General features: G+C 43.3%; 6 non-coding genes and 1 pseudogene across 6 annotated transcripts; all 7 read right to left on the bottom strand.

Annotated features, from left to right (window-relative positions):
- LOC118817003 overlaps positions 1-15252 on the bottom strand; it is a 304992-nt pseudogene that overhangs the window by 49410 nt on the left and 240330 nt on the right.
- Positions 691-762, bottom strand: trnah-gug. The gene has a single exon. It is a non-coding gene; the product is annotated as a tRNA-His (tRNA).
- Positions 1803-1875, bottom strand: trnam-cau. Its single transcript has one exon. It is a non-coding gene; the product is annotated as a tRNA-Met (tRNA).
- On the bottom strand, positions 1959-2031 carry trnar-acg. Its single transcript has one exon. It is a non-coding gene; the product is annotated as a tRNA-Arg (tRNA).
- trnah-gug lies at positions 3018-3089 on the bottom strand. The gene has a single exon. It is a non-coding gene; the product is annotated as a tRNA-His (tRNA).
- trnam-cau lies at positions 4131-4203 on the bottom strand. The gene has a single exon. It is a non-coding gene; the product is annotated as a tRNA-Met (tRNA).
- trnar-acg lies at positions 4287-4359 on the bottom strand. The gene has a single exon. It is a non-coding gene; the product is annotated as a tRNA-Arg (tRNA).

Consider the following 15252-nt stretch of genomic DNA (forward strand, 5'->3'; position numbering starts at 1 on the left):
TGGAAACGTAGAGAAAATGACACATATTTCACACAATCGCCATGGAAAGAAGGGAAGGATGCGATTTTGGACACAATCTTTTTCCACTGATGTTCTGTTTTGGAGGTGCACTTCAAGCATCAAAAAAAGTTACCATGTTCATTGTTTTTTGCTCTTTTCTTCATTGCCCATACTGGAGCGCAAAGCACGTATCTCAGGCCAAAACTTGGCTGCTGTAGCAGCCACCAAGCTGAAGATGGTGCCATCGGCCAAACTGCGCGGTATCATGTCAATTTCCTGCATTCCTTAAACGGTCAGTCAGGTTAAACTGAAGAATTACTCATGTGCTCAATGTTTTGCCACTAATGCTAAGGATTATCTCCAGGTCTTATGCTTCCTCCATGCGAGTTTCATATACCTTATGGGTCATGAGTAGCTGCTATGCAGGTTTGTCCATCTTCGTTCTTTGCGGGTGCTTGAGGCAAAGGGGGCGACTCCCCACGTGTTGGAAAGTGGAAAAACCCCCCAGTGCCAGCCACGAGTCCACCCAAGAATTCTGTGAGTCGGGGCCAGACGTTTTCTGCGTTGTGCCAGAGGCCCACCCACACTCTTCCTCTAAGAGGCATTTCGAGACGAGCAGGCCCGTATCGTCGCACACCAGAGGGTAGATGAGGTTCCAAAGCCAGCATCAAAGCTCTACAGGCAAAAGGCTGCCGTGACCCGGATTCGAACCAGGGTTGCTGCGGCCACAACGCAGAGTACTAACCACTATACGATCACGGCTACCCACCACACGTGACACCTGCTCTTGCTTTCCTTGCAGAAATATATCTCTGTTTACATGCAGGCATTTGAAACTATTTCCTTATCAGATCTCAAATGTTCATATGTTGTGGAATGGCACTTTTTGGATCATGCTGAATGCTCCCTCTCACATTTTCCACACAATGTTTTACAGTTGTAGGAACAGCCATGTTGGCCATACTTTAAGGGAATAAGTAATGTTTTTTTTTATAACAACTAGAATTGACACAGGCAAAACACTTTGTGAGGATGATTTGCTGAATGCCCTCAAATTACCCATTAGTGCCTGGTGTATCAGTCTGAGGTGCAGTGTTGCCAGTGCACTACAGCGCTCTACAAAGACACAATTGTTCCATTCCACTGGGACCGTGAGCATCAGAGTGGTTAACCCTCCTCGGCCGAGCAAGCAAAACACAAGCCTGGTAGAATGCCATGATGTGCTGTGGCCCGTGGCGTAGTATGAGCTCTTGCTACCGGGTCCAGTTCCAGGCCCGCTGCGCATGGCTATACTGCTTGCTGCCATCGTCCACTCGAAGAAGGCACCCGTGTCTCCAGGAATCCGCTTACAGCAAGAACATCAAGTCTTACAAACACAAAGCGTTCCACAGTCACGGCTTGAAAACAGGCTTGAACCCAGCAGTCTGGAAATCTCTCCGTAAGTAGTAGCGATGGTTTTGTGTCACCTCATGTCTCTGGTGGATCACCTGCATTGCCTCCATAGGGTGAGTGCGTTTTTGGAACGTGTATAATCTGAGGTCTTCCCAAAATGCATGAATGTGGCAGCACACTACATTTGTAAGATCACAAAAGTATCATTTTGGGAAGTGGTTCCAATTCTGCATTTCTAGCTGTTGTGAGGAACTCAACAGCTCGGTGCACTAAAAATCATCAAAATAAGTTTCCGTGTTCATACTCGAGGGCAAAGCATGTATCTCAGGACCAAGCTTGGCTGGTGTGGCAGCCACCATGATGAAGACGGTGCCATTGACCAACCAGCGGGTCATTTTTAAAACCTTCGCTGCCCCGTGTGAGGATCGAACTCACGACCTTCAGATTATGAGACTGACGCGCTACCTACTGCGCTAACGAGGCTTCCAAAACTCAGCCTTGGCTTTGTGCCGTAGCCGCATTACCATGACTCTGGTGTCAGAGCCATGTCACAAAACACACACGGACGAGCCAGCCAGGAGTCGAACCTAGAATCTTCTGATCCGTAGTCAGACGCGTTATCCATTGCGCCACTGGCCCACCTACAGCACGCCTGCTAGAGGCCTTGGGCAACATAAAACCTAGTTTCCCTTAGCTTGCACAGGCTGCAGTGCCAGCATCCAAGCTGGACTGGCAAAAGCCCTGCTATGACACAAGAACTCTGAGGACACAATTTAAACTGCTGTCCGTTAGACGTTTTGGTCAAACAGCTTCCCCCACCTGGGAGTCAAACCCCAACTGCCCGGGTTAAAACCAGGCATCCTAGCCGGTAGACCATATGGGACACGCGCCGACTGGTCCAGTCAAGTTTCTTCCAAGGCATCATTGTCATTTTTTGGAAACGTAGAGAAAATGACACATATTTCACACAATCGCCATGGAAAGAAGGGAAGGATGCGATTTTGGACACAATCTTTTTCCACTGATGTTCTGTTTTGGAGGTGCACTTCAAGCATCAAAAAAAGTTACCATGTTCATTGTTTTTTGCTCTTTTCTTCATTGCCCATACTGGAGCGCAAAGCACGTATCTCAGGCCAAAACTTGGCTGCTGTAGCAGCCACCAAGCTGAAGATGGTGCCATCGGCCAAACTGCGCGGTATCATGTCAATTTCCTGCATTCCTTAAACGGTCAGTCAGGTTAAACTGAAGAATTACTCATGTGCTCAATGTTTTGCCACTAATGCTAAGGATTATCTCCAGGTCTTATGCTTCCTCCATGCGAGTTTCATATACCTTATGGGTCATGAGTAGCTGCTATGCAGGTTTGTCCATCTTCGTTCTTTGCGGGTGCTTGAGGCAAAGGGGGCGACTCCCCACGTGTTGGAAAGTGGAAAAACCCCCCAGTGCCAGCCACGAGTCCACCCAAGAATTCTGTGAGTCGGGGCCAGACGTTTTCTGCGTTGTGCCAGAGGCCCACCCACACTCTTCCTCTAAGAGGCATTTCGAGACGAGCAGGCCCGTATCGTCGCACACCAGAGGGTAGATGAGGTTCCAAAGCCAGCATCAAAGCTCTACAGGCAAAAGGCTGCCGTGACCCGGATTCGAACCGGGGTTGCTGCGGCCACAACGCAGAGTACTAACCACTATACGATCACGGCTACCCACCACACGTGACACCTGCTCTTGCTTTCCTTGCAGAAATATATCTCTGTTTACATGCAGGCATTTGAAACTATTTCCTTATCAGATCTCAAATGTTCATATGTTGTGGAATGGCACTTTTTGGATCATGCTGAATGCTCCCTCTCACATTTTCCACACAATGTTTTACAGTTGTAGGAACAGCCATGTTTGGCATACTTTAAGGGAATAAGTAATGTTTTTTTTTTATAACAACTAGAATTGACACAGGCAAAACACTTTGTGAGGATGATTTGCTGAATGCCCTCAAATTACCCATTAGTGCCTGGTGTATCAGTCTGAGGTGCAGTGTTGCCAGTGCACTACAGCGCTCTACAAAGACACAATTGTTCCATTCCACTGGGACCGTGAGCATCAGAGTGGTTAACCCTCCTCGGCCGAGCAAGCAAAACACAAGCCTGGTAGAATGCCATGATGTGCTGTGGCCCGTGGCGTAGTATGAGCTCTTGCTACCGGGTCCAGTTCCAGGCCCGCTGCGCATGGCTATACTGCTTGCTGCCATCGTCCACTCGAAGAAGGCACCCGTGTCTCCAGGAATCCGCTTACAGCAAGAACATCAAGTCTTACAAACACAAAGCGTTCCACAGTCACGGCTTGAAAACAGGCTTGAACCCAGCAGTCTGGAAATCTCTCCGTAAGTAGTAGCGATGGTTTTGTGTCACCTCATGTCTCTGGTGGATCACCTGCATTGCCTCCATAGGGTGAGTGCGTTTTTGGAACGTGTATAATCTGAGGTCTTCCCAAAATGCATGAATGTGGCAGCACACTACATTTGTAAGATCACAAAAGTATCATTTTGGGAAGTGGTTCCAATTCTGCATTTCTAGCTGTTGTGAGGAACTCAACAGCTCGGTGCACTAAAAATCATCAAAATAAGTTTCCGTGTTCATACTCGAGGGCAAAGCATGTATCTCAGGACCAAGCTTGGCTGGTGTGGCAGCCACCATGATGAAGACGGTGCCATTGACCAACCAGCGGGTCATTTTTAAAACCTTCGCTGCCCCGTGTGAGGATCGAACTCACGACCTTCAGATTATGAGACTGACGCGCTACCTACTGCGCTAACGAGGCTTCCAAAACTCAGCCTTGGCTTTGTGCCGTAGCCGCATTACCATGACTCTGGTGTCAGAGCCATGTCACAAAACACACACGGACGAGCCAGCCAGGAGTCGAACCTAGAATCTTCTGATCCGTAGTCAGACGCGTTATCCATTGCGCCACTGGCCCACCTACAGCACGCCTGCTAGAGGCCTTGGGCAACATAAAACCTAGTTTCCCTTAGCTTGCACAGGCTGCAGTGCCAGCATCCAAGCTGGACTGGCAAAAGCCCTGCTATGACACAAGAACTCTGAGGACACAATTTAAACTGCTGTCCGTTAGACGTTTTGGTCAAACAGCTTCCCCCACCTGGGAGTCAAACCCCAACTGCCCGGGTTAAAACCAGGCATCCTAGCCGGTAGACCATATGGGACACGCGCCGACTATTCCAGTCAAGTTTCTTCCAAGGCATCATTGTCATTTTTTGGAAACGTAGAGAAAATGACACATATTTCACACAATCGCCATGGAAAGAAGGGAAGGATGCGATTTTGGACACAATCTTTTTCCACTGATGTTCTGTTTTGGAGGTGCACTTCAAGCATCAAAAAAAGTTACCATGTTCATTGTTTTTTGCTCTTTTCTTCATTGCCCATACTGGAGCGCAAAGCACGTATCTCAGTAAAATACAGGATTTAAATGATGTGCAAATCACAGCATTTTGTATAGCATCCCAACTCTTTCGGAAACGGGGTTGTATTTTATTTGTAACATATCTGAGGAGGCACTGTTTAAAATTCTTACAGCTGTGAGCAATCAGAGAAGTAGGTCTGCCTGATGCTGTGTCAGGTGGGGAGACATAGTGAATAGCTACAAAGGCAGCAGGGTTAGGTGCAGCAGATGTGGCAATCTTTGATAGAAGAGGCTGGTGTAGTTACTATAAAAGGCAGCAGCAGAATGACCAAGAGAAGGTGGAGCAGCAGCAGGAGAAGAATTTGAAGTTCCCTTTGTGAGGGGAGGAGAAGCAGAGCTGGGAGTGGCAGACGAAAATCCCACAGCAGAAGGGGCAGTAGATGTTGCAGGAGCAGGTGGAAATTGAGACACCACAGCTGTCTCAAAGGTAGGGACAGTTAAGTCTTTAAAGTCCTGTCTCCCCACAAAGCCCGCATCTACTGCCAGTGATAGCTCTCAGTGGTGTCCAAGAGTCAGTAATGATGGAGAAGCACATGCAGGATGTTGTGAGAGGCAAAATATTTGCCAAAAAATTTTTTTCCCCCAGATTCCCCACTACCTTACAATCAACATTACATATAAAAACACACGTAGGTTCACATGTACGGTCACTTTATAGTAAATACTGGATAGTAAATAAAATAGCTAAAATTTGCATTGTAGACACCAAGACTTCTAGTTCGTATCACCACCATTGTAAAAAATCCTTTAAATTTCCCCACGATAAACCACTTCATATCATACAACTCTAAACAACTTACATCTCAACCACCAAATCAGGAATTACTTTTGGAAAAAAAACAGGATTCCCCTTTTATTGTCTAACCTAACTGAAGAGGCCGCTCAACTTCTATTTACAATAAATGTATTTCTTCAGGCCTACCTGTATATTTCTGTGGCCCTGTGTAGTCCACTAGGTTCCTCCTCAGCACCTAGTGAGCCATCTGGTTAGCAGCATGTCTAAGAAGACCACTGTAGGAGTGTGGCTCCACTCTTTCTGCTGCTGCCATGTTCCTGTTTTCATTCCATCTGGGGTCATCCACCAGATAAGCCTGGACAAGGTGTCACTTGCCAGAGTTCCTAAAATACATAATGCACACAAATTGTCATTCTGGTATTATTTGTTAAAGAAAATGGAAGACTTCTTTCTAACAAATTGTGTGCATTTACAAGTTTTACAATTCTTAACAGGAATGAACGTTTATATACAGGTGGAAGGACTCTAGCAAAGTGGATCCTCCTGCACACCTGTAAGTTGGTAGTGTGTGCACCCCTTTCACAATGCTTCAAGTCTGCATGTACAGCTGCACAAATCGAGGGTCCTGGATGCAAGGGATGCTTTCTTTGCACTTTCCAGATCTCTGCCATCCTTGCAGAGTTGATGAGATGCACTCCAAGGGTGTCGTTTGCCTTCACACCATCATATCACTCTTGCCCAACATGAAAATGCAGTGGCTGAAAAGGTTCATGATTCTACCATAGAGCCCATGAGAATCAGTGGTGCAGCCAACTGCTATATACACCAGCCACCTGCCTGATGCCATAAAATATGAGCTGCAGACACTGACCACCTGCCTGATTTTCTGGTGCACTCCAGCAGAGGTCCTCCTGGCCACCGTCAGGGTGTGGACAGAACAGGCACACACGCCTAAGCTTTGTTGGCTCTTAGAGGAACAAGGCGTGTCCAAGTATTGCTCCATCATTGGCATACCATCAGCAGTTTACTGTCATCAAGTTGTGAGGGCCCAAACAAAACAGGGGATGCAGCTGGAACAGCTGACATGAACATGCTATGTAAATGATGCCAAATTGTCTGATTTCATGAAGTTCTCATTTCTTTAATGTGTACTTACCAGGTTTGAACTTGGATGAAGAAACAAGTCACCGATTTTTCAAGATGTGTCATGTTGCTACCTTCCCCAACCAACAATGAAAGCAGGGAGGAGACTGTAACTGCAGAAAGCCTGGAGGTCATCGACGAGGCAACAGTTGACTAAGGGCAGACTCAGAAGTGGCGGATGGCTGTGCAGCAGCTTGAGTGCTAAAGGAGGGCTGGTTGAATGTGAGCACGGTGAAGGAGGGCTGGGAGGCAGCCTGGGTGCTGGTTGAGCGCTGGTCGGCAGTGAGAGTGCTGGTGAAGGGCTGGGCAGTAACCTGAATGTTGGCAAAGGACTGGGCAGTAGCCTGGGTGTTGGCAAAGTGCCTCAGATTGCATGCTCTTGCAGGCCATGTTCACCAGCTTGATCCGTACAGCATAACAGCTCTCAGGCAAGTGCTCTATATATATTTCCGGAAAGCCCTAATGTTTTCTGCATGATTTCCAGAGTCTCTCCCCTCAGAAGACTCCTTTGTCATGGCAGCAACAAGGTATCCAGCATAACTAAGAGCATTTTCAGCCCCCAACTTGAAGGTCTTCCCCCAAAAAACCCAATCTGGAGCTCGTGTTGACCCAAAATGTGGATAGCAAGTTTGTCATTTATTGCAAATTGACACAAATCTGTTTAAACTACCAAGATGGCACAGAGTATGACTGGCGTATTGCAAGCTCCCTTCACTTCTTTTAGTTTTTGTTAATTGTCTGTTACTACTTTTGCACTAAATGTTGCCAGCACCTTTGTCTATGACAAACACTTGTGGAAATTAGATCAACAGTCATTCGTAACAGGACTGAGTTTCTGAACACAGATTCATTATTTGGGAACATCAAAGAGACCTCATTCTTCTGGGCCGATTGGCCGCGGACATGCTGCTGATGCCGGAAAAGGAGCAGGAGAGCAGGTGTTCTGGTCAGGCTGAGATGGCGTGCTACCACCCCTACTCCCCAGCATACTACTGGCAAACGTACAATCCCTAGACAACAAAATCAGTGAACTCAGGGCATGGATCCCTTTTCAGCGAGAGACACACAACTGCTGTATAATCTACCTCACAGAGATTCTAATGAGGCCATTGAGCCCATGGGCTTCTCTGCGTACCGCACAGACAAAAGAAAGGACCTGTCTGGGAGGAATAAAGGGGGAGGTTTTATGATCAACAATGGTTGGTGTGATCAGAGGAATGTACACTACAATGCTCCCCTGACCTGGAAGATCTAATTCTCTCTTGCAGACTGCTGTGGCTGCTGAGAGAGATTTCAGGGGTCATCATCACCACCATGTACATTCCACCACAAGCTGATACAGACCTGGCACTCAGGAAGCCGAATGAGGCTATTAACAGACAGGAGACTGCGTGCCCAGAAGTTGGCTCCATTGTTGTTTGGGACTTTAACAAAGCAAACTTTAGGTAGGTTGCTCCAAAATACTTTGTTACCAATACATCCCACGCAGCTCGCAAAAATCTTGTATGCCGAATCACTGCTTCTCTCCCTTCTGTGAGCTGTACAAAGCTACCCCCCACCTCTGCTTAGCAAATCAGATCACTTCTCCATCTTGCTCGTTCCCACCTATAGGCAGTAGCAGAAAAAGGAACTGTCCCACCACAATCGGATTCTGTTTTAATGATGCAGATTAGGTGATTTGAGGCATCAAACAATAACACTGACAAATGCATATACTATGTTACCGGATTCATCACAAAATGCAAAGACGATGTTGTACCAATAAAAATAGGCTGTGTTTACCCAAATTAGAAACCATGGTTTAACTGTAAAATTTGTGCAGCTCCACTGCTTTTAAATCAGGAAACAGGGATGATGCTAAGCTCTCCATAAGACTATAAGAGCAGCCAAACGTGAGTACAGGGCTAAAGTGGAATCACAGTTTAACACCACCAATATGAGAAGCCTGTGGGAGGGGCTAAACACGATAACGGACTTTAAGAGGGAAACTCATTCTGCAAATAACATCAGTGTTGTGCTCCCAGACGAGCTGAATACTTTCTATGCCCGTTTTGAGGTAAATCACGCACCAGTTGCAGATAGAGCCCCCACCCCGGAAACTGCTAGCACTGAGTCAACCCCCCCCTCCATCTTTGTGGCTGACATGTGGAGAGCCTTCAAGTGCATTAACATCCGCAAGGTAGCCGGACTTGATAGCATTCCCGGGATGCGTCCTCAAAGCATGTGTACACCAGTTGTCAGCAGGAGGGTTTACAGACATTTTAACCTCTCTCACTCTCAGTTGTTCCAAAAGTCAGCCAGGGCTAATACTCTAAATGACTGGCGCCCAGTTAATCTCACCTTCATCATAAGCACGGGCTTTCAAAGCTTGTCAGAGACTTTATCTGCTCCTCACTGCCTGCCACTCTGGACCCACTGCAGTTTGCCTACAGACAGAATAGGTACACTGAAGATGCACTGCCTTTCCCATCTAGACAAAAGAACACGAATGTGAGAATGCTGTTTATGGACTACAGCTCAGCATTCAACACCATTGTGCCCTCAAGGCTCGACATTAAGCATCAGGATCTGGGTCTGAATAGTTCTCTGTGCAGCTGGAACTTCCTGATGGGCTGACCTCAAAACCTCCTCACTGACCCTTAACACCAGCTCCTCAGGGCTGTGTGCTCAGGCCTCTCTTTTACTCCCTGCACACCCAGGACTGTTCAGGCAGACCAATGTCATCTTCAAATTTGCAGATGACACCACAATCATGGGCCAGATCCCCAGTGACAACGAGGAGGCCTGCGGACGTCACCTTTCTGACACACAGGTGCCAGGAGAACAGTCTCTCTCTCAATGTCAACAAGGACTTCAGGAAGCCCACCATCAACCCCCCCATCACCCTCAATGGAGCCACTGTAGAGAGGGTTAGCAGCTTCATATCTCAGAGGAACTGACATGGACCGAACACACCACACAGTTGGTAAAGAAGGCACAACAGCGTCTCTTCTACCTTAGGCGGATGAAGAGGTTTGGCCTGAACTTCCACATCCTCAGAACTGGATTTATACACCAGCTGCTGTCTGAGGAAGACCAGGAGATCTCCATCCACGCAGGCCACTGCTTCTCATTTATCTACCTCGGACTCACATATGGAAAAGTGTACAACTGTACATATCATAGCTTTTATTTCATAACTTATTACTGTACAAAAACTATTTTCCAATGGTGCATATATATATACATATATATATATATATATATATATATATATGTATATATATATATATATATAGTGTATATGTATGTATTTACAGTGTCATATTATACATATTTTGTATATTTAAATATTACAGATTTTTACTCACCTTTGCACCTGTGTAAATGTAATGTTACAAAAAAGTGATTTGATTTAAAAAAACTAAATTAAAAAGTAAAGTTACCACACCAACTCGGAGTTAAATGGAGAGCTAGCTAGCTAAAGTGAGGAGAAAAAAAGTCACTTGGTTAAAAGCACATAAAATATCCTACCTAATTAAATGAAAAGAGACAAATCTCATGGAAAATAAATTTAATATTGAAAGCTAGCTATTTAGTTACAACAGAGTTTGAGCTGACACAGGGTTAACTAACTTAACGTGAGCAAATGTGTGATAAAATATCTTTGTGAACTTAAACTGGGCTAGCAAAATTAACATTAACGTTGTCAGTAGCTAATTCAAACAAACATTAAAGTGATAAATGAGCATAAACTTACCAAAGGAAACGAAATGCTGGCAGAGAAGGTATGAGTCTATAGTGACGAAGCATTATACTCTCGTAAATATGCACCCTAGATACCGTGAGGTCAGCGAGTCTTGGTAGAAGACCAGGGCATACTTGCGAAAGACTCGTGATTGGGCACCGTCTGCTGTGGTGCCATCAATTGGTCAGTTCGTGGTAGCAGACTGAAACGTGATCGGACAAGATATCATGGAATCATCTTGAATTTTTGGTAGGGGTCGGGATGTGATTGACAAATTCTTGGTAGCATTTGGACTTGTGATTGGCCAATTTATGGTAGCAGGCTGAAACATGATTGGACAAAATTATTAGGAATCATTTGACTTACGATCACCTATGAGTGCCACCGTGCCACCCCCCTGCTGAATCCAAACATCACTTAAATAGAACTGTAAATGTGAAGCAAGGAAGGAGGTCATTGAAATCTACCAGTCTGGAAAGGATTGCAAAGCCATGGCTAAGGCTCTAGGACTGTAGCGAACCACAGTGAGCCAGCTCAGTGTATTCCCAAGAATTGAGAAATAGCATCATCGGCAAAAAACTAGGCTTTCCAATGAGGATAACCTTATAACATTAATTATAAGATTATTATTTTTAGGAGCTTATGTATACGTATATTTTTGTAAGCTCATGTATACAGTTGATACAGTGGATAATAAGATTAGTTATTTGCACCTGGCTGCACAAGAGAGAAATAAATGAGCACAATTTAAAGGAAGAAATAGGTAAATGACCTCTTTGGGAGAAAGCACATTAAAATAGAAAATACTCTGACTATAAATTGTTATATTTTACTGCGTTTTATTACTTTATTTAGCATATAATGTGACTGAATCTGAAACTGTTATCAGTTACCCCAATGTTGGTGAAACTGAGATCAGAAATAACAACGAGCAGCAAAGTGTTGTCAGATGCGGAAAAAACAAATGTCAGAAGACATTCAGGTGCCACATACCATAACTAAATTTACAAAAGGTTTCAATAAACTTCAACAGCCATGGACCCATTTTCTTTACAGACAAACTAAAAAGAAAAATCCTTGTTGTCCACTCCATTTCACTTACCAGCATGTTGGTGTTATGGGTAGCAGTAACATGCCCCCTACATCTTTCTAATGAATTCTGCAGGCCATAGATTTCTTCGTTTTTGTAGAATTGATTTTATTATTATCAGAGAATGCGACAGCAACTTTTACAGTACACCTGCACACATTGCGCATCTGCAGGTGAATCATTTTGGTTCTCACCTATCTGGTTCTCACCAGAGGTAGGCATTAGCATACATCTGGCTTTCAACATGGAGAGCTCTGATGAGCACCTAGAAAGAACACATGCGGTTATCAAGAAGTCTGAGACATGGGCAGAGATCAAGTCATTTACAGGTTTACATCTGTGCTCTGCCCATGTTATCAGAGCAGTGATGTGCAGTACTGAAAGAAAGAAAGATGATCAAGGCCTTAAAGATTTTTCAACACTTTTGCAAGACTGCAGAATACGGTTAGGCTCAAAGATGCATGTGTTTCAGGCACTTTTGCACATTTTTGCAGGCAGAGCAGTTCAGTGAAAGCGTGAGGACCAGCGTTGAATTTCTAAAGGCACTCGTTGCCAATGAAAAAATACCAGATGTTAAAGACAGCACGGAAACAGCTGAATCCAAGATCTGGGAGGATGATCCTCAGAGGAACTTAGCCAAGACATGAATGAGAAAAGATTAAAAAAAAAATGGACAAGGAGAAATGTTAAAAAGTTAAAAAAATGAAAATGCCTACCATTGTCCTGAAATGTTTGACTTCCTTATGTTCCTTCCTTCCTTAATTTTAAGGGCATCTTCCCCTCTTTGGAGCAGTGTAATGCTGGGTGATCTGAGAAGGTATGCCTTAGACAAAGTATACACAGACTGTAGGACTGACTTGGGCAGAGCAAAAAAGACAAATTGTCATGTTAAAAAATGGTTCAGAATTTTTAAAAAATCCATTCTACAAAAATGAAGAAATCTAAGGCCTGTAGAATTCATTAGAAAGATGTATTTCTATGAAAGGATGATACACTGAGTATATGAAGTTCAGCACACTGTACAAAATGATGCTACCAGTTGTGGAGTCTTCGTGATGCAGGTTTTGAATCTGGAATGGGTTTTATGAAACTATTAAAAACTTAGTGTTTGTAATATTGCTGTGCTAACAAAATTAATTCAATTATAGATGGCAAGAGAGACAATGAAACAGTTTCCAAACATTCCTGCATCCTTCAACACTGATTCCACAGAGACCTTCATTATAAATCTCAATTTTATCTGCATCAGGTCAAAAAGACAAATTAAATAATCACAGACACTGTTGCACTGCAGTAAGCAAAACGGGTCATGTTTTCTTTTAATTTTTAATTTTTAAAGGCGAAATACTGTATTATTTATACAGTATTTTTCTGTTTTATAATTACATGCAAATTTAATATATAATAGCAACGATTACCTGTAATTAATATGTAGCACATTATATAAAGGTGAATGCTCAAACTAACAATTTAATTTATTTTCTTTGTGCTTTTAAAGTTAATCTTGTTAGTTTTATATTCTTGTGTACTTTTACATTCAAACTAATTCTGGATACAAATTGAGCAAACATTTTTCATTACATCAAACATTATGTGTGGTCTTTTTTAAAAAGTTCAAAGCTACACTGCTTTCAAGGTTACAACTTTCAGGCTTGTTTATGGCTCTGGCCACACTTAGTCAGTTATGCCACAGTGAGTTGAAGCACATATGCCAAAGTATCTGAGGAAAGTAAAATGAGTGAAGGCAAAGTCAGGAAAACAATTGCAGGACTTATGTTTGGGTGATTCATTTTGTCTGAAGAGCCACTTCTAAACAAAGGGCCTATACTTTTCTTTGCTTGTGTTGAGGCTGAGGAAATAGAAGATGATGATGACGGCAAAAGGAGAACCACATGAAAGCCAAGACATATACATTACACAAACGTGGCTAAATGAAACTTTGAATACCATTTTTCCAGATGTGAGGTGATGGAAAGTTGTGAAAAAAAGCGAGATCTAAAGGAGAACCACATAAAAGCCATGATATATGTAACCATGTACAGTAGTTGTATTAACATTATGTGGAGAAATTCCTACTGAATGGGTTTACCGACTGCTGGTCGGTAAACATATTACAACTCCTATTGATATAGCCAATTTAGTGTCGTCTTGGTAGTAGAGTGTTTGCATGCTGCTGTGGTGAGTACAGCTTTTTGTGTTCAGCTCAGTAAAACTGCAAATAACTCTGTAAACTGTTACAATATTCCACTTTTTTTCCTACTGTCTTGAAATACAGGTAACAGAGACCAGTATACCCAGTAGGGCACATAATTTAAAGAATTATTCAAAGCTAAACCTGAACCATGCACACATTAGCCTGTTTCTTTAGTTGTATGCTGGACAAAGTATGTACGGAGACTCACACCTCAGTTGCCATACTCATTTCAGGTGCGTCCCATTTGTGTTTATGGTGTATTAAGAACCGTATTATTGAGCACACCAATGCTAGCTGGCTTATCCATGAGTTAGCTGCACCATGTGGTCTGGATGCCATATTTTGCGTTCACCACCAGATGGCAGTATTTCATTTTACTTTTGCTCACGGTCCACTTATTAAAAAAGGATGATGTAGCTGTAAAATGTAATTCATATTGACACTAACAGAAATAACCCTGATAGAAATGCAAAATGTAGACATTTACACATCTTAAAACTGAACATATGAAAACACAAGCACTTTCACCACTAAATGATCATGGTAATTTGTAAAGGTAGTTGCATTCATATCATTTAATTTTTTGGGGGTGGGGGGGGTACATTTAGACCAGTGTATTGTTTTGGGCAGTACAGCGTTTGCATGCTGCTGTGTCGTATGCTGACCGAAGCATGAACAGAGATTTACACTGTGGTTGCCATACACATTTTAGAAGGCAAGTAAAGCTGCATCATCCCAGTTTGGTGTGCATCATTGGCCAGGGCAGACAAACACCTGATAGAAGGGTCACACATACATCGCTCCAACGTAGCTAAATTAAACTTTCAATACCATTTTTCTTGATGTGAGGTGATCACAAAACTTTTTCTGACTCGTTTAAAGTTGAACAGTTTAAGAATGATTTTTCTTCTGTAAAGTATCATTTTGGAGATACGAGGTCCTGTCAGGACAGAGATTCAATATCCACCCATCTTTACTGTCCACAGTTTGGCTGGATTTTAACACATGTACCCAGCCGAAATGGACGAATCTGTGGACATAGTATCGAATAACTTCACTCATTTAAAGCGTTAAAAAAAAACCTATTCTGTATCAGCACTAAGACTGAGAGCGTAATAAGGACCATCACTGTAAAAACGGTGTTAAAATTTATGGTTTTAGAACAAACACATCAAACTTACCTTCATCCAGACACAATCGTCTGATTCCTCAGCCGGAATTTTGTCTGTAAAAATTATACAGACACAAACATTAAGAACATTCAGAATCTGCACACGACTGCTGTTACTTTCTGTTCAATCATGCCAACAGATTTCTTCACAAACTGAGGCCGTCATTCTTATGGTTTTAGAATAGTTTTATAAACAGACATTTGTGGAAAATGGGGCCATTATTAATGTCTGTACTGCAGTTACAGCTTCAGTTACATTTCAGTTTAGACCATTATGAAAAAACATCACTTAAAGGATCCATATCCTACAATTTCCCTGCATTTTGTT

This window comes from Colossoma macropomum, unplaced genomic scaffold (assembly GCF_904425465.1).
Source record: "Colossoma macropomum unplaced genomic scaffold, Colossoma_macropomum, whole genome shotgun sequence".
Taxonomy (NCBI): Eukaryota; Metazoa; Chordata; class Actinopteri; order Characiformes; family Serrasalmidae; genus Colossoma; species Colossoma macropomum.